The sequence below is a fragment of the Talpa europaea genome, assembly GCF_964194135.1.
Source record: "Talpa europaea genome assembly, chromosome: 11".
Classification (NCBI taxonomy): Eukaryota; Metazoa; Chordata; class Mammalia; order Eulipotyphla; family Talpidae; genus Talpa; species Talpa europaea.
The window spans coordinates 12,714,114-12,741,980 of NC_140078.1; the positions used below are offsets into that span (position 1 = coordinate 12,714,114).

Below are 27,867 nucleotides of genomic sequence, written 5' to 3' on the forward strand. Positions count from 1 at the left end.
CATTTTGAGGAAAACATTGTATATATATTTGACTTTCATCCTACCCTGGAGCCCTGGTTGATGACTGTGGTTAAGTGTTATTATAGAAAAATCAAGGAGTGACGTGAAGTTTGGTGCTTGCATTAGTTAAGGAAAAAGCTTCCAGTAGTGCTTTACTGTTGGTATTGTGGATGACTTTTATGAGGTTAGCTCAAACTATAGAGATGCTTTTTACAAATGTGTTTTTTTCATTAATTGAAAGATATCCCATTAAGTCATAAAACAATTTCCCTGTGGGTGGATTTAGATTTCTGTCTCTCCTCAGTTTTGGGATTTTTAGCAAAATGTGTTCCCCATTGTGTTAGTTTCGGTGCTAATACAGACTTGGTGACTTAATCGGAAATTTCTCATAATCCTGGAAGTCAGAAATCCAAGATCAAGGTGGCAGGTTTGGGTTCTTCTGCAGCTTCTGTCCTTGAGTGCTCGTTTCACTGTGTCCTCATCTAGTCTTTTCACTGGTGTCAGTGTCCTAATGGCTTTTTATTTATTTTTTTAAAGATTTATTTATTTATACAAGAGCTGGGGTACAGGCCAGATGCGCAGGAGGGCGAGAGGATTCACCAGAGACAGAGAGGGGAACAGAACAGGCAGACTGACGTAATACACTGCTGAGGGGAGCAGCAGACGAGACAGGAGAGGTCTGCGTGCCATGTGGGACCCTCGCTGGCCGGCCGGAATTGAACCGGCGCTGCAGAGGCTACGGACAGCTTCCCAGTGCCACATTCAACTGCCTGCGCCACCAGGGGAGGCCCCCAATGGCTTTGTAAAAGGACATAAACCATATGGATGAGGGCCCACTCCAGTAACCCCGTTTTAACCTAACTACTTTAAAGGCTTTTCCTCCAAATACACTCAGATTCTGAAGTACTGGCTGGGGGTGGGGGGTGGGGGGTGGGGGGGAATAGGGCTTAAACATGAAAATATTCAGGGTTCGGGGAGACACAAATCAGTTCATAACACCCATGTTTTAGAACCTGCCATGATAGAGTTGGGGTGTGTGAAGATTGTCATCCTAGAAAAAGCAGGGGCCAGAACAGGGCCAAGACAAGGGGGGCAGCAGTGTCACAAAGTTTGGTGTGTCTGTGAGTGCAGGACTTGATCATAAAGCTCTGGATCTGTGTTCACAGAGACTCGTCTGTGTACACATAAACCTGTGAGCCTTGGGTAGCATGTCAGTACTGCATGTCAAGACTAATATTTCATCAATTAGTAAAGATTGAAAAAGGAAAGAAATCTAAACTATAAAGGCCAGGTAAACATCACAAGGAAGATAATTTCACAATTCTTCATCTGTTCCAGTGCTGAACAAACTTTATTCCTCTTTTCTTTTAACTCTTTTCTTTATTGAACTGGCGTTTATAGACAACCTGGCATTCTCCTCATCTCCTCAACCCTCCTCTTTCTTGGTGGGGGAGGAAATTGTTTTCTGTAGAAGGATTTTATTGTGAATTTATTTTTTTTTTTATTTTAAGGAAATCTCTTTGAAAGAAGTGCTTTCATTCATTCATTCACTCATTCATTCATTTTTTTTTTAATGAAGTAAAAGCTGTGTGCTGCTGGAGAGGCCACGGCTTACAGGTGGGTGAACTGAAATAAGAATGAAATGGGGCCTCCCCGGTGGCTCAGCGGTTGAGCGCTGGGTTGCAAAGCTGCCCGCAGCCTCTGCAGCTTGGGTTGAATCCCCGGCTGCCGGCCAGGGTCCCACATGGCACACAGACCTCTCCTGCCGCCCGCTGCTCCCCTCAGCAGTGTACTTCTTCGTCAGTCTGCCTGTTCTGCTCCCCGCTCTGTTTTTGGTGAATTCTTCACTCTCCCGCGCTTCTGACTATACCCAGTGCTTGTATAAGTAAATAAATAAATAAATCTTAAAAAAAAAAGAAAAGAAAAGAATGAAATGTAGCTTGGCTCTTGAAACCTTCCCCCTACTGCGTGCAGCAGTCCCTCCACAAATGCCCAGACCAACGCTGCTGGCAGCCACGGGGCGGTGCACCTCGCATGGAAGCAGGACAGAGCGCCCTCTGTCCAGTCTCCTACCTCGGAGGAGGGGGAAGGCAGGCCCAGCGAGGCTCTGTGACGTCATGCACTGTGCCTTGCGCTCAACCAAAAATAAAGAACAGCTTCGGGAATTTGCAGGTTTGTATTGTCCTTGTGCATGGGCCATGCTAATGTCTATATGGGTCCAGTGTATGCGCTGCAGAAGAGATCGCTGAAGAAGCCCTTTTGGATAGCCGTTTATTAAGGTAGTGTTTCAGTGGCGTCCAAGAGAAATCTTGTTATGAATTTTGAAGAGATTAGTTTGGTTTTAATCTCCATTGGAATCTTGTGGTACGGATGCAACTTGGCATAGATAGTTATCTGGGAACTGGACATTTTTGTTTTTCAGTGTAATGATGTTTTTTTAATAATCATGTGTGCTCTAGACTCCCTATTACAGGACTCTTTTCCGGAGTTAGAACTTGAAAGCTTCTAGGCTGTTTATTGAGAACCCATGCAGAGTTGAAAGAGATGTATTAGCTCACACCCACCCATATTAGACCTGACTTAATGTGAAACAGGGGATCTTGGGAAGTCACAGCATGCCCGAGTTTTTTCATGTTGCAACCCTTCTAATGCCGGTGCAGTTCCCTTATCTTGTTGCTGGTTTCCTTAGTTGTGGAATGGTTGACCATGAGTTCCATCATGCCAGGATGGTCTTAATTGTACTTTTTGAAAGAAACTCTGTTCAGGACAATAGACAGTACTCTTGTACCCCCAGCTAATTAAATATTTTAACTTTACAAATTTTCCTATTTTGTTTTAATTCTGTCTCTACCATTTTGTTCTATTCTACCTTTAGATTTGATCCTGTTTACTTTTTGTGTGTGTGGTTCATCACTTTCTTCTTTTTTCCACAAACTAGGTACATAATACTGTTCCAGAAAAGTGTTTTTTGATGAAAACGATGTCAGAACCTTTGGAAATAAAGAACATATGAACATTGGCCCCACAACCAACTGATTGGAAATTTATTTCCCTAGGTAGGATTGGTCTATGTGTTTTATTGGCACCTTTCATAAGTGAAAATCTTGGAATGCTTGCTGCCATATTTTCTGCATAATGTCTCCTGGCTTTGCGTTTGGGAGGGAGTTTTTGTGTGTGTGGTTTTAAAATTTTTTTACTGAAGTAACATTCTTTCATAACATTATTTAGGTTTCAAGTCTTAAGAGTTGCCTGTTCCCGTTTCCCCCCACACCTACTCCCTTTTATTTAGAAATATTTCAACCACATAATTCAGGTGGAATGTGATCTAAAGGGGAGAAGAGAGAGATGGAGCCCATAGGTAACTGCATTCCGGAGTGGGAGCTCCCAGCATAACAAGTGTCTGTTTCTGGAGAATTTTCTTAATCTCCATGGTTTTGATAGGCTCTTTTAGTTGTAAGAAGCAGAGATTTAAGCCAGGTTAGTTCAATAAAGTGGGATGGGGTAGTGTAAATAACTCATTGACCCCAGTTCTTCACTTTCCTAGAGTAGAATTTTATATTGATAGTCTTGTCATAACCTTGTGCTAAAGGGAATGATGCCCCTACCCCTTGATTCTGGACTTGGCCATACAACCTGCCTTGGCTCAGTGGAACATTAGTGGACATGCATGCACAGGTCAACCGTGTGCTTGTGCTGATGGGCTTGTCCTCTTGTGCCTTAGTCATCACCTTGATAAGAAAGCCTGAGTAACTGCAGCCTCTTCATTATGGATGTGAGACTATAAGCCACCTGAGCAGAACTGCAGTTTAAAGCAGAGCCAACCCAACTCAGATGCCTGAGGGAGGATGAAATGCTTATTACTGTACACTACTGATATTTTTGTGGTCTGTTGTACAACCTTATTGTGGTAATAGATGACTAATAAAGCTATCCTGCTGGATCCAAGACAGCTCTAGGATTTTAGTAACGGGCTCTGCCGTTCACATGACTCCCTGTGTGTCTGCCTCACCCTACTCTTGCTACCCATTGGCTTTCTCATCTTACTCTGTTGCTCTCTCCTCTACTTAATACCTTCTGCTTATCTATATATTTTGTTCCCTTTTAATTTTTCCACGTCCAAGGCCCCATAGGGCTCTCACAGCTTCATGACTTCTCAGCTTTTACTTCTGTTGTTGCTTGATACATTCTTCTTTCTACTTGCATTTGTGTTCCATTTAGAAAGGAAATTGATTTGTCCAGCAGATTTCTTTTTTTCCCCACTAGAAATATGTCCTCAGTTCTTGACCTGTTTAGGTAGTGACTGTCCTTAGGTTAGGACCTCACTGTGGTCAAATGAAAAGTTTCTGGAGGTGTAATGGGAGGAGAGACATCTTGAGTACCTGGGCACCTAATACTGCCTTATTAATAGAGTCTGTGACTGTGTGGAAGGCTAAGTGATAAGACAGGTCTTTTATATGGTGTTGCATGTCATTTGGGGATTTTAGTGAGTGTTAAAGCTTGTCGGCCTCCACGTTCATGAGTTCACTAGAGGGGAAGCTTTTAATTTGACTTTTGTAAGCTTTTAATTTTCTGGGGATGCATTCTGTGTTTCTTCCCCAGTTCCATGATACCAGTGTTATAGCACGATCTCTCAGGATGAACCTCTTTCATTGTAAAATGTGAGAAAAGAGACTTTACTATACGGAAAACTGACTTGCCCAGCACTGTCCAGGAACTCAAGAGAAGTTTGACATTTTAGGCTTTTTGTTTGAGCCATAGCTTTCCTGTGTAGGGTAAGAGACCAGTCAAGTTAAATCTGGTTTCTAGGGCCTTTCCAGTGGCGCAGCGGGTTGAGCGCCCCACTGTGAAGCTGTCCGCAGCCTCTGCAGAGCAGGTTCAATTCCTGGCCGGCCAGAGAGAAATCCATATGGTGCAGGGGACCTCTCCTGTCTTGCCTGTGCTCCCCTCAGCAGTGTCTTTGGTCCGCCTGCCAGTTCTGCTCCCCGTTGTCTCTGGTGAATCCTCTCACCCTCCCGCGCCTCTGACCTGTACCCCAGTTCTTGTATAAATAAATAAATCTTTATTTAAAGAAAGGCTAGTCATGTGCTGCTGTAGGGGCAGGATGGTCACAAGGCTGGTTCTTTATGATCCGAGCAGACCAGGTAAAGGAGAGTCCTGCAGCCCTCTGTGGCTTTCTCAGGCTTTTATTGAGCTTTTATATGTAGTGCAACAACTGGGTACACAGCAGCCAGGGGTACTGGGGGTGGGCGCCAGGAGGCCAGCAGGCCTCCCAGCCCCTGGCAAGTCTTCACTCTGGGTTCTCTGGCTTTCGTTCTCCTCTTCTCTCTCCTGCCTTTGCTCCTCTTGGGGAATATCTCAATACTGCAGTCATTGCCCACAGAAGTAAACAACACGACTTATAACAATTTAACAAATGCAGGTGCTCACCATCAGGCACACAATCCTAATGGTGGGAGGGCAGAAAAGCCTGAAAACCATTTACCCTATAGCCATATAACATTTCTGTCAGAGAGGCACCATGTATGCATGGCAATCCCTCTGTGTAGCCTAGGTGTATAGTAACTTGTGTCAGTGTAGGTTTGTAAAAGTATATACTATGCTGTTGGCACAAAATTATGTAATTGCACAACAACTCATTACTCAGAACATCCCCATTAATACTGGAGGTAGACTAAGTTTGTACTTAATTTAGACTTCTCAAATATTTCATGTTTTGGGTGCTATTATAAATGGTTCATTTTTTTTTAAAGTTTCTTGTTTATAGAACTATAATTGACTTTTGAATATGGATACTATATCCTATGATAACAATTTAATTTTTTGTAGATTCTTTGGGATTTTCTACATTGATACTATATTAAGAGCAAATAAAGATAATTTTATTTCTTCTGGCTTAATCTGTATGCCTGCTGTTTATTTTTCTTGTCTTATTGAACTGGCTAGGATCCCAGTATCATGTTTAGTAGATATGATAAGATTAGGTATCTTTGTTCATTAGTTTAAGGGAACATAATATAGTCTCATTATCTGTAGTGTTTTTGTCAATGCTTTTTATCAGGTGGAGGAAGTTTCTTTTTATTCCTAGTTTGCTGAGAGTGTTTATATGTTTTGCTTAGATAGATGTTGGATTTTGTCAGATACATTTTGTAATCTGTAGAGATTATGTTTTTTTTTCTGTAGTATTGATACATAAACTGATTTTTATTTTATTTTTTTTATAGAGGCATGTTTTTCTTTGTTTGTTTGTTTGTTTGTTTTGTTTTATACATGCACTGGGTACAGTCAGAAGCGCGGGAGGGTGAGAGAATTCACCAGAGCCAGAGCGGGGAGCAGAGCAGGCAGAAGGACCAAAGTACACTGCTGAGGGGAGCAGCGGGCGGCAGGAGAGGTCTGCGCGCCACGTGGGACCCTCCTCCGGTGGCCGGGGAGCAGCCGGGGATCGAACCGGCACAGCAGAGGCTGAGGGCAGCCTCGCAACACAGCGCCCAACCGCTGCGCCACCGGGGAGGCCCCTGATTTTTTTTTAAACAGATTTATTTATTTATGCATACAAGAGCTGGGGTGCAGGCCAGAGATGCGGGGGGTGGGGGTGGGGGTGAGAGGACTCACCAGAGACAGAGTGGGAAACAGAACAGGCAGACTGACTGAAATACACTGCTGAGGGGAGCAGTGGGGGTGAGGGGAGCAGCGTGCACCATGTGGGTAGCTCCCGGGTCAGCTGGGGAATCCAACTAGTGCTGTAGAGGCTGTGGGAAACCACCAGGGAGGCCCCTTGCTGTTTGGTTTGATCTTTTTAATCCAGATGTGTTTATTGGGATAGTTTCTTGATTCAGGGTATTTTTAAGTGCTGCTTCTGTCTGAAGGAGCGTCCTTCTGGAAGTCTTGCTTTTTCCTCCTATAGCCTGGCAGAGGACAGTGGAGTGAGCCCCTAACACATAGTACTACAGTTTGTGCACAGCTAACGACTGTGGTGATTTTATAACATCCTGGGCATTCACATCCATGAAATAGGAATTGGGGCTCTGCACCAGGCACTTTTTGTGCTTCCTCTTCTCTTCTGGAGAGGGATGCAGGCGATCCTTTGCAAGAAGCAGCTGGGGAGGTTGTCACTGACGGCAATGTGACTTGTGGTTTCTTATATTGCTGTTACTAGACTTTGTGTCAGGGTAATGCTGGTCTTGTGAAATGTTTTCTGCATAAGTATATGTAAAAGTCTGTTTGGTAAAATTTGCCATTAAAGCTGTCTGAATTTGTAGTTTGCTTTGTTGGAAAGTTTTTAGCTGTATTTTTCACCATGATTAATGGTGAAGGACTGTTCAAGTTCTCTGTTTCTTCTTTTGTGATCTTAGTCAGTTTGCCCAGGTTTTCCAAGTTTACAGGCAAGATTAAATTATCCTCTTATTTTAATGTGGTACGCTAGTGATGTCTCTTTGTTGAGTGCTGATATGGGTCATTTCTGTTTTTTCTTGATCACTCTTTCTAGAGGCTTATCAATTTTACCTGTCTTCCCAAAGAATAGGCTTTTGGTTTCATTAATTTTTCTCTATTATTTTTGTCTCAATTTCATTGATTTTTGTTCTTTATGATTTTCCTTCCTTCTACTTACTTTGAGTATGATTTGGTCTCCCTTTTTAGTTTAAGTGGATACTTAATTGATCTGAGGTCTATCTTTATTTCTAATGTAAGCTTTTAATGCTGTAAGTTTTGCGCACTGCTAAAGCTGCATACTATATATTTCATGTTACATTTTGATGTTCATTCAATTCAAAGTATTTACTAATATCCCCTTTTATTTATTTTTTAATCCATGGGTTATTTAGAAGTGTGTTTTATTTCCAAATTTTGTGGAGTTACCAGGTTTTTTTCTGTTAATGATTTTAAATTTAATTCCTTTATAGTAAGAGAATAGACTTTGGTATAATTTCAGTTTTGTTTTTTTTTTCTCAAAGATTTTTTTATACAAGCACTGGGTACAGTCAGAAGCGCGGGAGGGTGAGAGAATTCACCAGAGCCAGAGTGGGGAACAGAACAGGCAGACCGACGAAATGCACTGCTGAGGGAGCAGCGGATGCGGTAGGAAAGGTCTGTTGGGTGGTATGTTCTGTAAATATTAATTAGGTCAAGTTGGTTTATGGTGTTATTCATATCTTCTATAGCCTACAGGATTTTGGTCTTGTTTAATGGATTACTGAAAGAGGAGTGTTGTCTCCAATTGTAATTATAAATCTATATCTTCAATCAGTTCTGCCAGTATTTGCTTCTTGTGCTTTGAAGAACTGTTGTCAGGTGGATACATATTAAATATTACATCTAATTGATGAATTAACCTTTTTCATTATGTGAATGGCTTTATATGTTTTAATAGTCCTTCTAATGTATATTTTATCTGATATTGGTGTAGTCTTTTTTTAATATTTATATGGTATAGCTTTTTCATTTTACTTTTTTTTTTTTTTTTAAGAATTTGTGCTTTTTTTTTTTTTTTTTTTTTTTTAAGATTTATTTATTTATACAAGCACTGGGTACATGCAGAAGCGCGGGAGGGTGAGAGAATTCACCAGAGCCAAGGGGGGAGCAGAGCAGGCAGAAGGACCGAGGTCCACTGCTGAGGGGAGCAGCGGGCGGCAGGAGAGGTCCGCGGCCATGTGGGACCCTCCTCCGGTGGCCGGGGAGCCGGGAATTGAACCGGCGCTGCTGAGGCTACGGGCAGCTTCGCAACCCAGCGCTCAACCGCTGCGCCACCGGGGAGGCCCTTTTTCATTTTACTTTTAACCTGTTTATAAAGTGGATTTCATATAAAAATTATGTTGACTGGGACTTGTGATAATCTGCCTTTTAATTGGGATTGTTGACCATTTACATTTTGTGTAATTATTGATGATTAGATTTATTTATTTATTTTTTAAGATTTATTTATTTATGCATATAAGAGCTAGGGCACAGGCCAGAGATTTGGTGAGAGGATCCACCAGAGACAGAGCGGGGAACAGAACAGACAGACCGACCAAAATACACTGCTGAGGGGAGCAGCAGGAGAGACAGGAGAGGTCTGCCTCGCCATGTAGGTTTCTCCCTGGCCAGCCGGGGATCGAACTCATGATGCAGAGACTGCGGATTGCTTCATAGTGCGGCGCTCAACCCCTTGCGCCACCAGGGAGGCCCTGATGATTATATTTAAAGCTAACATTTTGCTGGTTGTTTTCTGTCTGTCCTATCTGATGTTTCCTCCTCTTTTTATCTCTCCTTTTAGGTTGAGGGTTTTAATTTTATCTCCTCTATTGGTATGTTAGTTATACCTCTTTAAAATACTTCATTCAGTATTTTAGCCTTAGCACTTAAAATATACATCGCAGGCTACCTTCACATACCGTATTACTTTACATTTCACATACAGGTCCAAACAACACAGTATACTTAGTTTTTTTCCTTCCATCTTGTTTGATATTGTCATATATTTTACTTTTACATATATTATAAACTCCACAATTCATTGTTGCTGTTTACTTTAGACAGTTATCGTATAGGGTGATTAAAAATATGGGGGAAAGTCTTTTGTATTTACTTCAATTTTTATCATTTCTGGAGCCATTCACTTTTTTGGTATAGATTCTTACTTTTGTCTGTATCATACATTATACTTGCCTTACCATTTCTTGTAGTGCTGGTATGTTGACACTGAATTACCTCAGCTTTTTGTTTGAAAAGCCATTATTTTCTCTTCATTTTTGAGAGATATTTTTGCTGACTCTACAATTCTGGGTTGTGAAGTCTTTTTTTCCCTTTGGTACCTAAAATATGTTAAGTTATCTTCTGAAGTATATGAATTCTGATAAGTTTGCTGAAATTTCAATTTATTCCCCTTACAAGGTAGTATCTTTCTTTGGTTGTATTTTAGATTTTGTCCTTAACTTTGTTAGCAGTTTAGCTGTAAAGTTTCCAGCTGTGTGTTCTTTATTGTATTAATGTATTTGTTTACTTGGTTGTATATATTTTTATATAGGGTTCTCTGAGCTTCTTGAATCTGTGGTTTGATGACTTTATTTTTGGAAAAATCTCAGCCATTTTTCCTGCAAATATTGTTTCTATCTTGTTCCCTTCTTTCCCAGTCTGGGACTTCAGTTACATGTACAAGTTATCATTTGATCATTTGATCCCACAGTTCTTCTGTTTTCTTTCTGTCATCCCCTCTCCCTCCTCCTCCAACAGTTTCTCTTTGGGTTTCAGTTTGGGTGATTTTTGATGATCTATCTTCAACTTTATTAAGTCCTATCTTGATTACGTTGAGTGTTCTGGTGAGCTTCTCAAAGGCTCTTTCTTACATATTTTATCTTTTTTTGTTGAAATTTACCATCTGTTTTGCACGTAATCTACTAAATTATATTTTACATGTTAATTATTTTTATTTTTAAATTCCTTGCCTGGGGCCTCCCTGGTGGTGCCAGGGGTTAAGCACCGCACTATGAAGCAATCCGCAGCCTCTGCAGCACGAGTTCGATCCCCAGCCAGCCAGAGAGAAACCCACATGGCGGAGTAGACTTCTCCTGTCTCTCCCACTGCTCCCCTCAGCAGTGTATTTCAGTCTGTCTGCCTGTTCTGTTCCCCACTCTGTCTCTGGTGGATCCTCTCACCCCCCACATCTCTGGCCTGTATCCCAGCTCTTGTATGCATAAATAAATAAAAATCTTTAAAAAATTACTAACCTGAAGTGCCAGCATCTGGGTTATGTATCACTTTGGTTCTTGATTGTTTTGTCTTCCCTTCATCCTTGCCTTCCTTACTTTTTGGGTATATCTTACAATGTTTGATTGACTGCTGGACATTATTATAGGACAGTAGTGACTGAGATGGACATTAAGTATTTATGTTGACAACTATTGCATTGGGATAGATTTTTGTGGGAGGGAAGTTAATGCATTTGTGCATGTAGGATATTCAGGACCTGTTACAGGAGTAGGAGCATAATTTAGCTATTTTCAGTTCTAAAATGTCACATTTCTTTTTCTTTTTATGACATCCGTAGGCGTTACCTTATCAGAGATTTCAGCTTGTATTTGCTTCCTTCTTTATATCTGCTCCCATTGTCTCTGAAATTCTTCTTTAATTCTGTTCTCTCTCACACCAAGTGACATTTTTAGTAGGATTATGTTTTCTTACTAGACTGTGCTCAAAACTAAGCAAATAGAGTATCATTCATATTTGGATCTCTAGGGTCTCTTAACTACTTTATATATAATACATATTATATATTTATTTAATTAGTATTGAATTTAGAATAATGAATGGTTTTCATTCCTTAGCTAGACTCCACTCTGTTACCATCCCCTGCCACCAGTTCGTGGAAAGATTATATTTCTACAGTGAACTGTGATGTATCTAAAAAATATACTGGGGGAAGAAGTAAGGGCTGGTCATCAATGATTTATGAAGAGATAGCGCGTATACAGGGAAGGCACACATTTTCTCCACTAGTTTTATATGTACATTTTGTTTCCTATCTTGACAGTAAGGTTTTGGGAGGGAATACCTGTCCTCTGATTCTTCACTGTCCTTTAGTAACTCAAACAATATTGAGCACACAGTAGATGTTCAACAAACATTTTGCAAGATTTTTAATGATGCTACTACTAGATTTTGGAGTAACTTGCTAATGACTTTACTTTTTCTGTTTACCTCTTAAAAACTTTGAGTAGTGATAAGGGTGATACTACTCCATTACTAGTTCTACATTTATAGGCAAATTACTTGACATCCCTGTGCTTTGGTTTCTTTATCTAGACAGTGGAACTAATAATAGCACCTATCTCATGAGTAACAAAATGATTAAGAAACATAATGTATTAAATGTTAGTTGCTGCATTCCAGTTTCTTACTGGCAGTGAATGCTAGAAAGGCAAATCCAATTTTAAGTTCTTAGAAGTTAAGTTCTTTTAGTAGGAGGATTTCTAATATCCAAATCCACTGATCTCACTGTGGATGAATATAACTACTTCTGTTTTAATTAAAGAAATAACCTTTGCTCAGAATATTAACAGCAGAAAGGGAGCAGAGCTAATTAATATCTATCTTGCTAATAATAATGTAATGTACCATCTCTCATCCCCTAGTACTAATGTGTCCTATTCCCAGAGGAATAAGATCAATACAGAAATAGATTTCTCAGATTAACTTTCCTTAGGACCAGAGGTACTTATCTTATAACTTATTTTCAATTATTTGTTAAAACTGTATTCATCCTTAACATTACATTTATTGTTCGTTTTTGGAGTTTGTTTTTATAGTTATAGTTTGTTTTTATAGCTTTACCACAGTTATTGAGCAAATCATGTTCAGTAGATATTTAATGCCCAGAGTGAATCACAGAAAGGTGACAGTAGCCTGGTGAGAATTATTAGAAATATTTGGCAGACAGCTGTTGGGAATATTGTTAAGGTTCACAAGGTACCAATATTTTGAATTCACTGTTTTCCTTATCTAATAAGCGTGGGTATAAAACACAGTTACTGATCAAAGAGAATTATTCTAGTGAACTGTATGTACCCCCTTCTACAAATGTAGTAAACTGTTTTGTGTGGGACAAATAATTTTGTGTGGGACAAAGGATAATAATTATATTTTTAAGCTTTGGAAGGAAATGGGTGATTATATTTGATGCGCAGATTTGTGAATAATCAGTGAAGGCTTTAATTTCTCTGATATAAAATTTGAACTGATAATAGCCTAGCATGAACTTTTTTTTTATTAGGAGCCGTATAAATGAATAAGGAATTGGAAGAAGGGAAATCTAAATAAGTTTTTTAATCAGTGATTTTATTGTAATAAGCATTATTTCTTCAACTTGTATAAAACTATTTATATGAATGTTGAGGAAACTGAAAAGCATAAAGAGGCAAACTGCTAAAGACAAAGGAATCCATACGTCCCGTTGAAAATACAAATATGTTTTGGTCATTAATTTTCTTGAATAACTTTTCTCATGATAAAGAGACTGGAAGAGTTTAGTGTTCAGAGTTCATACAGAGTCACAAGTGCATGTAAACAAGACATCTTGTTTACATCTTGGTATGAGGATGTTGCCCAATGTAAAGCATACCTCTGTAGGAATGTGGTGGCTGCTAACAAGAGAGTCTTTAGATGCCACAAGTGTCAGCTTTTTTGTGTTTGTTTTAAATACATAGTGTTTCTGCAATTTTTCATGTGTCATGGATACTAGCCAAATTTAGAAATGGTTATGAATTACTTTGTCTTCTTTCCCTTAACCTTAAAAACATTTTTTTTTTTTTTGTGGAAAATTTCAAACATACACAAAAGTGAGGACATAAATACAGAGAATCTTCATGCCATTCTTGTTTTACCTTTCCCCTTTCTTTTTCTTTTTAACGTAGAATATTTTAAAGAAAATCCCAACCTATCGTTTCACCTAAAATGCTTTAGTGTACATATTTTTTGGATATGGATTTTATAGAAAAGCATATGATCTAGTACCATACTTTGAATGTTTTCCCTTGATTTTTCTCAAAAATGTCTCTATATAGTTAATTCAGTCAGGTTTACATAAATTCCATTTAATGCATTTGATCAGTACATCTCATTAATCTCTTAATCTTTAAAAGATTAAAATTTTTAATCTTTTTAAAACATTTTATTTTTTTGGTTATGCCATTACTTATTGAAGAAACAGGATCTTTCCCCTCCCCCACATAATGAATTTTGCTGATTTTATTCTTTGTTGTATAACATGTTACTCTTTTTCATATTTGCAAAACAGGTAGTTAGATTTGGAGGCTTGATGATTTTTATAGTCAGTCACATTTTTTATTTTATTTATTTTTTAAAGATTTATATATGCATGCAAGAACTGGAGTGTAGGCCGGCGTTGCAGGGGTTGAAAGGATTCACTAGAGACAGAGTGGGGAGCCGAACAGGCAAATCTACTGAAATACACTGCTGAGGGGAGCAGCAGGCAAGACAGGAGAGGTCTGCTGTGCCATGTGGGTTAGGTCCCTGGCTGGGAATTGAACTCACGCTACAGTGGCTGGGGATAGCTTGATAGTGCTGAAACTTGAACCCCTGTGCCATCAGGGAGACCCATCAGTCACATTTTTTATTGATAGGTAGTACATCAGTACATAGATGGCTATTGTATAAATATCAATAGTAATATTTTACATTATATTCTATGTGCTATTTTGTAATATGCATGTACCAATTAATCCTCACATGATTATTATTCCTGCTTTACATGAGATGAAATTGAGGCAGAAGAGATTAATTGATTTGTTCTGGTCACGCAACTAATAAAGTAGTAAACTAATAAAGTAGACAGGTTACATTTGGACCCAGATTGCTTGCTTGCAGAACCTGTGCTCTTAGCAGAAGGACAGAGTATCTCTCTGTTGTGCTATCCTCCTAGCCTCAGGAAGCTAACTGTTGATATTTGCATATAAATAATATGTATGTCTCACTTTAGATATCTACATCTGTGGGCATAGTTTTCTATGCATGTATTTTGCTTGCTTGTGTGTTTTTATATAGACACATACAATATGTCCATTTAGGAGCAAATATGTAGTGTTTCCCATTTAGGAACGTCCTTCTTACTCTAGAATGTTTTTTGAATCTAATTTAAAACTTTAGATGAATGCAGAAACAGCCTTTTTCAGAAACAGATGCTGGCATCATTTGGGGTAGAGGTATTTATGAGGTCAGAATAGATGTAAAAGTCACAAGGGAAACTTAGCAGACAACTTGAGGTCGCAGTCAGATATATTCACACAGGGTACCTGGCCTTTGGACCCTTTTGTGTGAAGTTCAATTCACATGTCCTCTTAAACAGCTACCCAGACCTTAGCTACACAATTTCAGGTTATTTTTGGAGCAGATGACTATTTTGGAGCCATGTCACTAGTATCTGATACCATAAAAACAATTTTTCAAATTCCCCAAATCGTAATAAATAGCAGCCATCAGTCTCTGACTCGGAGGCACCATAGACTGATTCCAAGTTTATCTCTATTGTCTCTTTGCTGAGTAATTTTTTGAAATCGAGGTAATGTGTCTTATATTTTAACAGACTGTTCTCTTCCCCTCCTTTGCTACCCATCATTCTAGTTTTGCTTTTGTAAGTGAATTTATTATTTCTATCAAATGTCAATTCAGATGAGAAAAATGAATAATTTGAATCGCCATGTTCTTTCACTAAAAGTCTCTACCTTTCTCTATGCTTTTGTATTTGAATTGTACTTGCTTTGTAGTGGTATAAGAGGTGACTCTGCATGGATAAGAAAATAACTAGATCCTCAAGAATCTGAACACTATAATAACAATCTAATGGTTTGAACAGTTGAATATGATTGATAAGGATAAGAGTTACACAAAACTAATGAGGAGGCTTCCTCAGGCCAGGCACTGACTGAGATGGAGTTATCCTAGTGTCTTTTGATCTGTGGCGCATCAAGCAGTTGTGTGCCGATGGTAAGATCTCCAGGGTTATACCTTAGGTATATAGGAATGAGGATGGATTTAAAGACATCTCTTATTTTTATTCTATTTACAGCTTTAGATATTGATGCTATATTTAATTTTGGAAATCATTATTTCATGGCTCATTCTTACCAAATTTAGAGACTTTCTTAAAGTAACATGTTTTTAGCAAAGATGTTTGTGCCTTCTAACAGAAACAGATTTCATGAATCATCTTCCTGACTTCTGTGCAGTCTTTCTTTTTTAGTAAGTTTTTCTTGAAGGAAAAAATGAATTTATTTTCCTTGTATGTTAAAAAAATAACCCAGCTTTCTTATGCTCTTAGAGATTGAAAAACTTAGTGAAACAGGACCCATATTAATGTTTTCGCAGCATTCATTTCCCATGAATTTCTCTTTTTCCTGGTACATAGTTACGTGTGTGTGTGTGTGTGTGTGTGTGTGTAGGGGAGGATGCTATAGAATTACAGGATTTCAGGGCATCAGATCCCTTGGATCGTTAAAATCATGGGTCAAACACCCTCATTTCATAATAGAAGAAAAAGTCAGTTCTTTGGTTTCCTTGGTGACTGTCCTGCCTGTCTGCTGTTGTGTGCTGAGTGAGGTGGCAGCTCCTCAGAGATGTGATAAACCATGAAAGGAGAGGGAGGAATTTTAGAGGGGGTTGAATTGGGTGTATTAGCAGGGTGGCATATTCTAACAGCTCTCCCCAGAATCGTGGTGATTATGGTCATGAAAACAAGGTAAACACTAGTTGCCCTGTGGGCTTCTGTTCTTTGGGTCGATTTATGGTGTGGAACTTTGCAGCAGGGGCTTGCCTTTTCAGGTCTGCTTATGTAAGTGGGCCTTTGCCTCAGCACCAGTCATAGCCAGAACAGCAGAGCTGCCTTCACTTGGTAAGCATCGTGTGGATAGCAGTCACTGCATACGTGAAGAAAGCTTGCGATTTCTTTCTACAGTTATTAATGTTTGTAGACATACTTTTTAACTGACCTTCCTATAGACTCTTTTTCTTCGTTTTCCTAGTTTCTTCTCATGGGCTTATAAGAAAAACAGTCACATATAAAAGTAATACGTTTATATCTTGCTTTCCAGTTTATGCGTCTCATTATTTCCCTCTTTATTCTCTAGAAAGCGCAGAGTAACATTAATAGGTGGCATCCTTGTTTTTTTTTTTTTTATAGAGGCATGTTTTTATTTATTTGTTTGTTTGTTTGTTTGTTTTGTTTATACATGCACTGGGTACAGTCAGAAGTGCGGGAGGGTGAGAGAATTCACCAGAGCCAGAGCGGGGAGCAGAGCAGGCAGAAGGACCGAAGTACACTGCTGAGGGGAGCAGCGGGCGGCAGGAGAGGTCTGCGCGCCATGTGGGACCCTCCTCCTGTGGCCAGGGAGCAGCCGGGGATCGAACCGGCGCTGCAGAGGCTGCGGGCAGCTTCGCAACCCAGCGCTCAACCGCTGTGCCACCGGGGAGGCCCGGCATCCTTGTTTTTTCCTGCCTTATTAATAGTAGGAATGCCTTCAACATTTCACTGTAAGATTTAACTTTTGGTTTTAGATCAATATTTATAAGGATTGATTGTACTTCAACGAAATAAAGTATCTTAGTTCAATCTCTGACTTTGCAAAATTAAGGAGGATATAGAATATAGAAGGTTTAGGAAAAAACAGAAAATATGTGGGATCAAATAGTAATATTAAATATCGGGGTATGTTTATCTTAGAGAAGAAAATAACCATGGAATAATTTCATTATCCTCAAGTGTAGGTGGGACCTGTGCCAGCAAATTAAAGTTTCCAGCTCATCTTTAGTCATGTTCCTGGGACAGAGCACCCCTAGATGTCCCTATGTGCTCTCACTGGTGACCACCAGCAGAGGTATAAACAAACCATAACAAAAACACTGCACTCTTGAACCTGAAAGACAAACTGCTTTTCTTCTGTGATGTCCCTCCAGCACCCTCTGCTGAGGAAGCTTAACATCATGCTCTGTGAATTATCACAGAGCAGGTACTGAAGGGTGAATTTGGAGTTGAGAGGCAATCAGTTGGTAACTAGTACAGAAGCCAGACATCAGTTCATAATATATAATTATTCTTTTATAAGGTAAACAAGTAAGCAAAAATGAATTTTTACTGTTAGAAGGTAGGCTCTTTGAAGAAAGATAGTAGTGACCAAAAAGGAGCAGGAATGGGCTTTTGTGGTATTGTACACGGATGCTGCTTACATACGTGTGTTCAGTTTGTGAAAAACTATACTTTTAAAAATGCTTATTAGGGCCTCCTTGATGGCACAGCGGTTGAGAGCTGGGTTGCGAAGCTGCCCACGGCCTCTGCGGCGCCGGTTCCATCCCCGGCTGCTCCCCGGCCACCGGAGGATGGTCCCGCATGGCGCGCAGACCTCTCCTGCCGCCCGCTGCTCCCCTCAGCAGTGTACTTTGGTCCTTCTGCCTGCTCTGCTCCCCGCTCTGGCTCTGGTGAATTCTCTCACCCTCCCACGCTTCTGACTGTACCCAGTGCATGTATAAACAAACAAACAAACAAATAAATAAAACAAATAACATGCCTCTATAAAAAAAAATAAAAATAAAAATGCTTATTATACATCTGAAAAGTTAAATGTTGTACAGCTTGCTTTCAAAAGTATGTACTTAAAAATAGGATCCGGTCTAGAATCGGAGACCTGCTTGAGGATTGTATAACTTAATATCAAAAAACAGGTATCTAATTAAAAAATATTGTCAGATAACCTTTTTATTTGGGATCAATTTGTTAAAGGCCTTAGCTTACACTTCTTTTTGTTGCCATCATTCTTACCAAGTCTTTGAATGTTGTTCAAAGCAGCTTCTATGTTGTTGTGGGTTTTTTTTTAAGGCCTTTCAAATAGCTCTTAGTCTAAATAAAATATCGCTGCTCTCTGTAAGCATTATCTTTGCCTTTTTCTTTGTCATTGATATACCCTTCTTGTGGCAGCTGATAAATGACCAGATTCTTTTTTTTTTTCCTGGCTAAGAGATTTGGGAACCTGCAGTGGTAACTCCCATGTAACTCCCCATGGTAACTCCATGCTTTTAGTGATGATAGGAACCATAGGTATTTGGTTCAGGAATTGATGGTGATAGGAGACTGTGTGGCTTTTAACAGCTGCAAGGAGAAGTACTTTTTTGTTCAGGAGTGGGTAACTCTGGGTGCAGAATCAAAGTAATCTGCCAAATTGAACTTTGAACTGGGTCTAAGAGATTATGGGATCTAGAGAGAAGTTCTGTGTGTAGAAAACAAAATTAGCTAAGAAACTCTGGCATTACACGAAGAATAGAACTTTGAGTAAATTTGAAAGGTGTTTAAAGCCCAATCATTAAGTCAGATTAAAGTGAACAGAAGTGACAGACTTGGAATTGCCTACTTTTGTGTACAGAGCTGGGTATCTCCATGTATATGGGATAGGAATGTTTTTGTGCTTTGAATGACTGGTGATCCTTTTATAGAGAGACTTTAGCCAGGGCAAGTTACCACAAGCATTTAACAGAGAAGGCTGAGAACCTAGAATGATTCCCTTGCAAAAATGGTTTCCATATATTTTTTGACACTTAGGTCATTTGAGGGTAGAGGAAAGAAAATAGTGTGAGTGATGAAACTAGTCTGGGAGGGCTTTCTTTTTTTTAAATTTTTTTTAAAGATTTATTTATTTTTTATACAAGAACCGGGGTACAGGCCAGATGTGTGGGAGGGTGAGAGGATTCACCAGAGACAGAGCTGGGAACAGAACAGGCAGACTGATGAAATAAACTGCTGAGGGGAGCAGCCAGTGAGACAGGAGAGGTCTGCCACGCCATGTGGGACCCTCACCAGCCGGCTGGGATTGAACCGGCGCTGCAGAGGCTGTGGACAGCTTCACAGCGCTGTGCTCAACCACCTGTGCCACCAGGAGAGGCCCTGGGAGGTCTTTCATTTATCAGTTCAATCCATTTACTCAGCTAACCCCTAGTTGTGTACTTAATATGTTGTAGTTCCTGTCCGGGGTATTAGGGATCCAAACGTGCATCTGACACAGGCCCGCTACTGCTGGAGGGCTGTTACTGTATATTCCTCTGCTTGAGGGCTGCTTTTATTATACTTCTCTGTCATATCCAGCTTTGTCACAAACTTCTGATTCTGTTGAATCTTTAAGAACCAGTGCTTGGATTTCATGTCCAGCCTGATGAGAGAATTTACTTCATTCCATTATTAAACTGGGCTTACACTATGCTACCAATAAAGAGCTTCAACATGTGCAGGTAGCATCTTTATTTTTTTATTTTTTTTTTTTTAATAGAGGCATGTTTTATTTATTTATTTATTTGTTTGTTTGTTTTTGTTTATACAAGCACTGGGTACAGTCAGAAGCGCGGGAGGGTGAGAGAATTCACCAGAGCCAGAGCGGGGAGTAGAGCAGGCAGAAGGACTGAAGTACACTGCTGAGGGGAGCAGCGGGCGGCAGGAGAGGTCTGCGCGCCATGTGGGACCCTCCTCCGGTGGCCGGGGAGCAGCCGGGGATCGAACTGGCGCCGCGGAGGCTGCGGGCAGCATCGCAACCCAGCACTCAACCGCTGCGCCATCTGGGAGGCCCTGTGCAGGTAGCATCTTTAAGGAAAGGGTGGGTGCCTGTGATTGAAGGTATGGATCTCATTCTGCACTTATATTCTAGAGTGGCAGTTTGTTAATGTTATCCACTATACTGGCTGTCTGTGTATGTAGAAAAATCTTTATCACATCTGCCTGTCTCTGAGTTTATGCTGAAAGAAAGGAACATTGGAATGGGTAATATAAATATAAAGTAATATAAGTGGGAAGTGATGGGAATTAAGAAATTACGTTTATCTTTCAAAATTGTTTGTGATCTCTGAATTGATACTACAACAGACTCTTAGGTACTTTTTTTCCTTGCTCATTCTGGAGTGAATTCTGCCATCTCTTCAGGCAGTCCGCCTAAGGTAGTGCTACTGGCCAATCTGAAAATGTCTTAGTTAATTTAGGGGTTAGATGGCATAGTTTTAACAATTCGTTATTTGTTGATATAATACTAATTTAAAATTGGTGACCTACTCTAATTTGTTAGGTAAATTAGATGGGCCATACGTGATAAAGATGGTGTTGACAGATTTGAGTTAATTGGCTTAAATTTGCTTAAGGTTGCCTTTTGAATATTCTGCTTTTGACCGGTCTTTTCTGCTCTTAGTGTAGTGCATCTAAATTTGTAGTGCTCAGGGCATTTTATTGGCAGGAGGTTCCTGTGGTCAACCACTTGACTCACCATCACCCACTGCTGTCTGTACTTGCTTTTGAAGGAACTTTTTACATATATCTCAGTCACATCATGCAGCAACTTGCTCTGTATATTCCCTCACAGACTGGTTCTGCGTTTACAACAGTACATTCTACCTTTTTGGTTTTGGGTTAAGGGGGAACTGAGGGCGGGAGAGAATTAAAAACTATCATCTTTCAGAAATCCAGAGCTTAAAAAAATAGCTTCTCAATTTCTAGTCAACAAAAATTCGTAGATTCCAAGGAAAGTGCAGGAGGTGTCAGAGTCAAACAGCCTTTAGGAGACTGAACTGACTGTGGGCTAGCTCTGTTTCCTACAGAATGAGTATCGAGTCTGGATGACCATAAATATGTGGTTTTTCTTTTATTATTTTATTATTTATCCCAACTTAAAAACTCTAGTGAGTGTTGTCTGCTTTATGATTCTTTTAATTTGTTTACTTTGTATTGGATTGTTATCCAGGTAGACTTTGTTCCTTACTGTAAATCACTCCAGAACAATTTCGTTTAACAATTGAGAATTCAAATGGCTGGCTTTATAATGTATACAAAGAATTTAAACAGGATTGCTTGCAGTTACCTCCCTCCACATTTTATTATCATCGTATGAATTATTTTGTTCACTTGTTTGTAATATCAGAAGGATTCCTCCAGCTTGTCTACAATGTGCTTAAAAGTTATTCTTGAGTGATAATTTTATCAAGCTTTTTAAATTGCTTCTTATTCACCCCATGGATGGATCATAGCTTTTCTCTGCTACAGCCTGCTCCCCCCCCTTCACCCCCCATCCCCTGTATATGGGCTCTCTTCTCTTCTTTTTCTAGATGGTTATATTTTATGTATAGAATATCGCTCTAACCTCTGCCCACTCTGAATGTCCTGAATAGAACATCTCCAAATCCTCACCTCCCACTTTTGCTATTTTCCTTATTGACAAGGCAACTTGATGTAGTGCTAAGGGCTGAGTCAGAAATAAGAAAATCTAATTCTTGTGGCTCTAAATAATTGTAAGCAACCACTTGACAACTCTGACCCTTAATTCCATTATCTTAGATAAAAGCATTGTCTGAGTTTTAAGTTCTTTCCCTTCACTATGGTTCATTGTCACTGTTCCTCCAGATTTCGCCTGTTTCAAGTAGAACTCAGTGTTCTGGTCTCTGTTCTACAAATAGAGAGACTGGGGGAGATGCAGGGAGATTGAAAAAATCATACAAAATCACATCACCTTTGTGTCGGGAACTAGATACCTCCACTCCCAAGTCTACAGATATTACTCTGCCCCCACAAAAGGCATTAAAGGGTAAAGAGTTGAATGATTTTGTGTTTCTGGTGAGAATATTTGACATAATAGTGAGTATCATTTATAAGACCCTTTGTCTGCCCATATAGGGATATAACTTGAATTTTCAGGACTCTGGACCTTGAGTGGACTTGGCTGATGGGAGTTTTGTTTCTTCAGGTCTGTGTTTGCAGAAATGATCATTCCTGACCAGGGTCAATTGACATTAGGGCATAGGATCTAATGACAAAGATTTTACTTTACCGGGAAATATTGGATAGCTCTGGCCACTTGCCTCACTGCTACCCTTTATAGAGATTCTTATCAAGCAAGTTGATTTTTATCACCAGATTAGGGGTTTAAATGATTTTCTCTGACTGAAGAGATGTACTGGGATTTGGAATTGATATTTCTTCTTCTGTATTATGCAGATGTGTCTCAGTCATCTTTAAAAATCAAAGTGTTTGGCTCTGTGATCTCAAAAATCCTATTCAGTTCTGATTCTGTGATCTAGTCCATAAAGAGACAGCTTCCTTAGTTTACATCTTTACACTGTTTCAGGTGCGACAGGTTATAGTAAAGAATTACAGCAATAGGGGCCTCCCCGTTGGCGCAGTGGTTGAGTGCCGCGCTGCGAAGCTGTCCACAGCCTCTGCAGAGCCGGTTTGATTCCCCGCCGGCTAGGGAGAAACCCACATGGCGGGACAGACCTCTCCTGCCTCGCCCACTGCTCCCCTCAGCAGTATCTTAGGTCTGTCTGCCTGTTCTGCTCCCTGCTCTGTCTGTGGTGAATTCTGTCACCCTCCCATGCTTCTGACCTGTACCTTTCCAAGAAGGAAGAGAAAGTGCATAGAAATAATTAGGGATCAGAATGATTCAGAGTACATAAAGGTGGTAGAAGGAACAGGACAAAGGGGCAATACACAGTGCTCAAAATTCCAAGGAGAAATTGATCTTCAGCCTGACTTGCTACCCACCAAAACCATCACGGTAGAAGAGAAGCGTATTCAGACTTGAAGGTGTCAGAAACTTATCTCTCATTCATGTATTCCTTAGAGCATTAATGAAAGTTGTGATTCACTCATGAGAGTGTAAACAGGAGTCCGCCCTTGAGAGGGACACAAGGACTCTAGGTGTATGTGTAGTGATGAGAATTCTTATGAAGCATTGAAACAGATGGGAAAAAATGTAGAGGACTCCATATATAATAACCCAAGGTAGGGGATCCAATTTAAATTGTGAAGAGATTTAAGGGATTGTAGGAGAGCATTTGAGTTTAGTGGGCCACAGAAAACAAAGCAGGTTTTATAAAGAGATACTATCTTTAGGAGAAAAGATTGCAAAAGAAAATTTTAACAATAGAGTTTATAGCTTAACTAAATTAAGTACTGATTCAGTAAATAATGACGATAATAACTATATCGGGGAACTAATACTTTATCTTCCATAACAAGGCATTACTGTTTTGTAAGTAAAGTTTTATTGGAACACAGCCAGACCCCATTCATGTGTATATTATCTATGGCTGCTTTTGTGCTGCAGTGGCAGAATAAAGGAGCTGCAGTGGAGATGGTATGGTCCATAGAGTCTAAAATATTTGTTATCTGTCTATATAAAGATATTTGCCAATCCCCTCCCGAGCGGCGCGGCCAGGGCCGGCTCGCGCTGCCCTTGTCTGTCGCAGGGTCGTTGCCGGCGCGGAGGTTGCAGCATCCACAAAGAATTGACGTCAGATGGTACGGGACCACTGGGTACATGTACTTGTACCTAGGGGGTTCGTCCTTGGATGTTACCTAGACAGAAGGAATGATGAAAAGCTAACTGCCTTCTGGAATAAGAGTATGTTATTTAAAAGGGAACTGAGACCCAGTGACGAAGTCACCTGGAAGTAGAGGCTGTGGCTGAAATTCAGGATGTTCACGTCGTAAAAATTATGAGAGAAATAAAGACATTATTATTTAGTTTGAAGATTTAAAAAAAAAAAGATATTTGCCAACTCCTGTTCCATAGGAAGAAGCCAATAGAGTAATATCTGAAATTGGGGAGAAATTAAGAGCAGTTTGTTAGCATGTTTTTTAGAAATAGGGAAAGTAGAAGAACATCTAACAACCAAATGATTACCTTTATTTTTTTTTTGTTAAAGTTTAATAGCCCAGGAGGGTGAGAGAATTCACCAGAGACAGAGCCGGGAGCAGAACAGGCAGATGGAAAAAGCCGGCAAGTCAGGAGAGGTCCGCTGGGCCACGTGGGACTCGCCCTGGCCGGCCGGGAATCGAACCCACACTGCAGAGGCTGTGGATAGCTTCACAGTGTGGTGCTCAACCGACTGCGCCACCGGGGAGGCCCTAAAGAGTGAATCAGGAGTGGGGAGTAGAGTCAGGGGGCTATTAGTTTTTGTTTTAAGCATTATATTATTGAATCCTTAAGCTAAGTACACTTAGTGCTATGAAAAAAGCATGAATGAAGAATGGTAACAGATATGATTAGACTAAAAGAACAGAATAACCAGGAAAAAGAGAGCCCACTGGTTATGATGAAGAAAGTGGGAGCCCAAAGCCTTTTCTGTAAATAGATCTTTCCCATCTGTTCACTGTGTCATTCCACAGATGATCATTGAAGATTCCAAGTGCCAGACACTGAGCTCTGTACTGCAGAACAGAGTTCTTTCCTGGAGGGTGCTTAGGCACTGGTGGTTGATGGTACCCACAGGTAGGGAAGACAACACTAGTAAGTTGGCATTTGAGGAGAGACCTGCATGAAAGGAAGAAAAGACTAACTACCAAGTAATCAAGAATCAGCAGTGACTGAGAAATGGGAGAGGATGGTTCCCAAGTATAGATGGAAGGGTGAATTGTCCTCAGGAGAGAAGGCCACCTTTCCCTGACACTTGGAGGGAAGGAAGCTCTTACAAGAACAGGCAACACCAAAGGCTGCCTTATGGCTCCTGATCATCTCTTTTAATTCTCCTTAAGGTCCTTTGTGGTAGGAGTGAGGAAATAAAGTGTGGAAGAGATTTTACCTGTCTAATCCTCATTAGAGCGTGGATTCACACTCAGCTTTTTAGTATTTCAGACCCTGGCTGTTATCCTTCTAGGGAGTGCTTCAAGCCTCGCAAAAGATTTAGGTAAAATTGTCCAGTTTGTTGAGGGTAGTGAGCTTTGGTAAGAGGTGGTTTTACAGGGATTTAAGGAAGGGACATTCTCCAAGACCATTCTGCCTCCTTGATGAACTCATCATGTACTGTTCCTGTTCCTTGCAAAACACCCTCCTCCCCAACAATGTGGGATTGCCTTATTTGTGCCCGCTATTATTAGTGTTCTTAGGAGCCAACCACAGGCTTGAGGTTCTGTGTAAATAGATAAAAATACATGTTATTGTGGAAAATTTGAGGTTTATGTGATTTTTGAAGTTCCTTCCCATGTACTGTATCCCAAAGTGCCCAATAAGGTGGACAGATGGGGGCCCGTTAACATCAAAGTTCTCCGTCCTTACCTCTGTCAGTTATGTCTTCTGTTGTCTCTGATTATGAAAGACGCTGGTAGTGGTCTGCTGTGTGTGTACTTGCAGAAACACTTTCTTAGTGCAGCAGCCTCCTCGATAGAGCAGGGATGGTTAGGATGGCAGAATTCCCAGGTGTAGTAAATGTAAATAATTTCTGTGAATGGACAGCAGAATAGTGTGTACCTGATGTTTTATTATTTTTAAGTGTCTATAACATAGCACTAGGAACTTGGAATGGCCCAGACCAAAAATTCTGTTGCAGAATTTTCAATTTGGAAGTTAATTAAAAAAAAAAAAGGCTTTCAAAATGTTTTTATTGAAACCTGGCTTCCATTTTTCTTAGTAGAAGCACTGTTAGATGAGTGAGTATAAGAAGGAATGGAAATTTTCATATTGTTTGCTTTTTGCATTATTAGTTTATCTTCTTGTGAAGATAGTGAAATGTTATATTAATACATAAGCTTTGAAATGCAGGAGGAGAGCAGTAGTCTTACCAATGTTCATCTAATTCGGATGTTGCACACATTACTTTTTCTCTTGTTGACAAATATTCTGGTTTGTCCATAAAGTTAGGAGTTTCAGAATATGTCTGTAATTAGGTTTCTAATTGAGTTGTGGGGCCCTCAGATTACTGTTCACCTTATTCTTTATTGAGTCAAAAAGATCTAATCACAACTTTTGAGTGATGGCAATGTAGCAACAGAAGCCGTAAAACCATGTACAGTAGTTGTACATGGTTTAAATGTATCCATCTAATATTTAATATCTAATCTAATATCCATCTAATATCTAATATTAGATCATTATCTAATATCCATTTAATAACCAATAGTTGTATCATCTATTCCTGATAACATAAAATTTAGCCTTAAATGTTTTTTTAACATTTAAGCCATGAAAAAAGTTAAAAAAAATGTTGAAGTGACTTAAGAGAGTGCATTATAAACTGGGATGCTACGGATGAGTCAGAGTCAATAATGATTATTGAACACCTGTTGATGTTGATGACATGTTATCTTGTGGTGTGGCCGCACACTGGTTTGTGACAGTCCATCAGGGTGTTGTAATTGATTGATTGCACAATGATGACATGGGGTTTGCCTAAGATTGTTTTCAGTGAACTAGAGCAGTTAATTCTAGTAACATCACTCCCACTTGGATTTCTCTTTCTCTCTTCCCCCCCACCCCCCAATCAGGGATAGGATTATGAATATTGCTGACGGCAGTATCTTGCATGTAAAGAAACTGAGGTGGGGCGATTTGGTTTAGAATCTTTAACCTACCTCTTTACCTCTAAGCCTTCTCTCTTTGCTGAGTAATCAAATTCAAGCCCTGTTTGGACCAACCGCACTCCTGGCCTTTCCAGCTTGGGCACATCTGCCATCTCTGATCTTCTCAGGCCTTTGATGACACAGGCCCAGGGGTTGATGGGGCCCCTGATTGCTGTGGTCCTCTCCCGTGCCCAGACTCTGCTGTGAGGCATTTTCATATTTCACCCCACCTCATCTCTCTCTGCTTTCTCTAAGGTTCATGTTTATTTCCTACTTTGTATTCCTTAAAGTAGAATTGGCAGATAAAAGGATTGGAACAGTTTATAGATTTAGTGGCATATTGCCTGGATACTCTTCAGAAAGCTTGAACCAATTAGAAGTGCCATTAGCAGTGATCAGTTGGACCTATTTACCACACATTTCTGGCAGTGTGGGGTCCTGCTTATTTGCATGCTAGTTTGTGTTACTTAATTTAAAATTGTGTTTTTGATGTCTCTCGTGCATTATACTTGTTCTTTATACATTATAATAGAAATAATTTTTATTGGCATTTGTAGGAATTTATTTTATTAAATGTTTGATTTTATTTTGTTGGACAGAATTTTTTTTTTTTTAGTAGATGAGTCAGAATTTGCAGCAGTATGTAAATGGTCAAGAATAATAATTTGAATTTGAGTGATAAAGGAGGTAAACTTGGACTAACATAATGTACTTAGCACTGACTCCACTATAATAAAGATTAGGGTAAAATTTTTTAACTGCTCTGATTCAGAGCACTTAACATTTCTCTGGAATTTTTGGTTTTCCAGAGGTGAATAATTGTCCCAACAAATGTTAATCATCACAGCCATTCTAAGAAGCATCATTTACTGAGGTGACTTTCCCTTTTCCTGCTTTCAGCAGTTCTGCTCTGCCCTCCCCCTGGTCTAAGCTCACTAGACCCACTTTGCAGCTGTTGCTTCCATGGCTGCTGTGCTCCTTGCTAGTAACAATATCCTAGTAACATTTTATGGTCCTTTTTATAGGAACTGCCTCTG

General features: G+C 39.9%; 1 pseudogene across 1 annotated transcript; it reads right to left on the reverse strand.

The window, feature by feature from the left end:
* Positions 1-6,829: 6,829 nt before the first annotated feature.
* Positions 6,830-26,943, reverse strand: LOC311179417 (small ribosomal subunit protein eS27-like; annotated as a pseudogene). The gene is made up of 2 exons: positions 26,851-26,943; positions 6,830-7,094 (listed from the first exon to the last, which is right to left on the reverse strand). The product of its transcript is annotated as a small ribosomal subunit protein eS27-like (transcript).
* Positions 26,944-27,867: the final 924 nt, after the last annotated feature.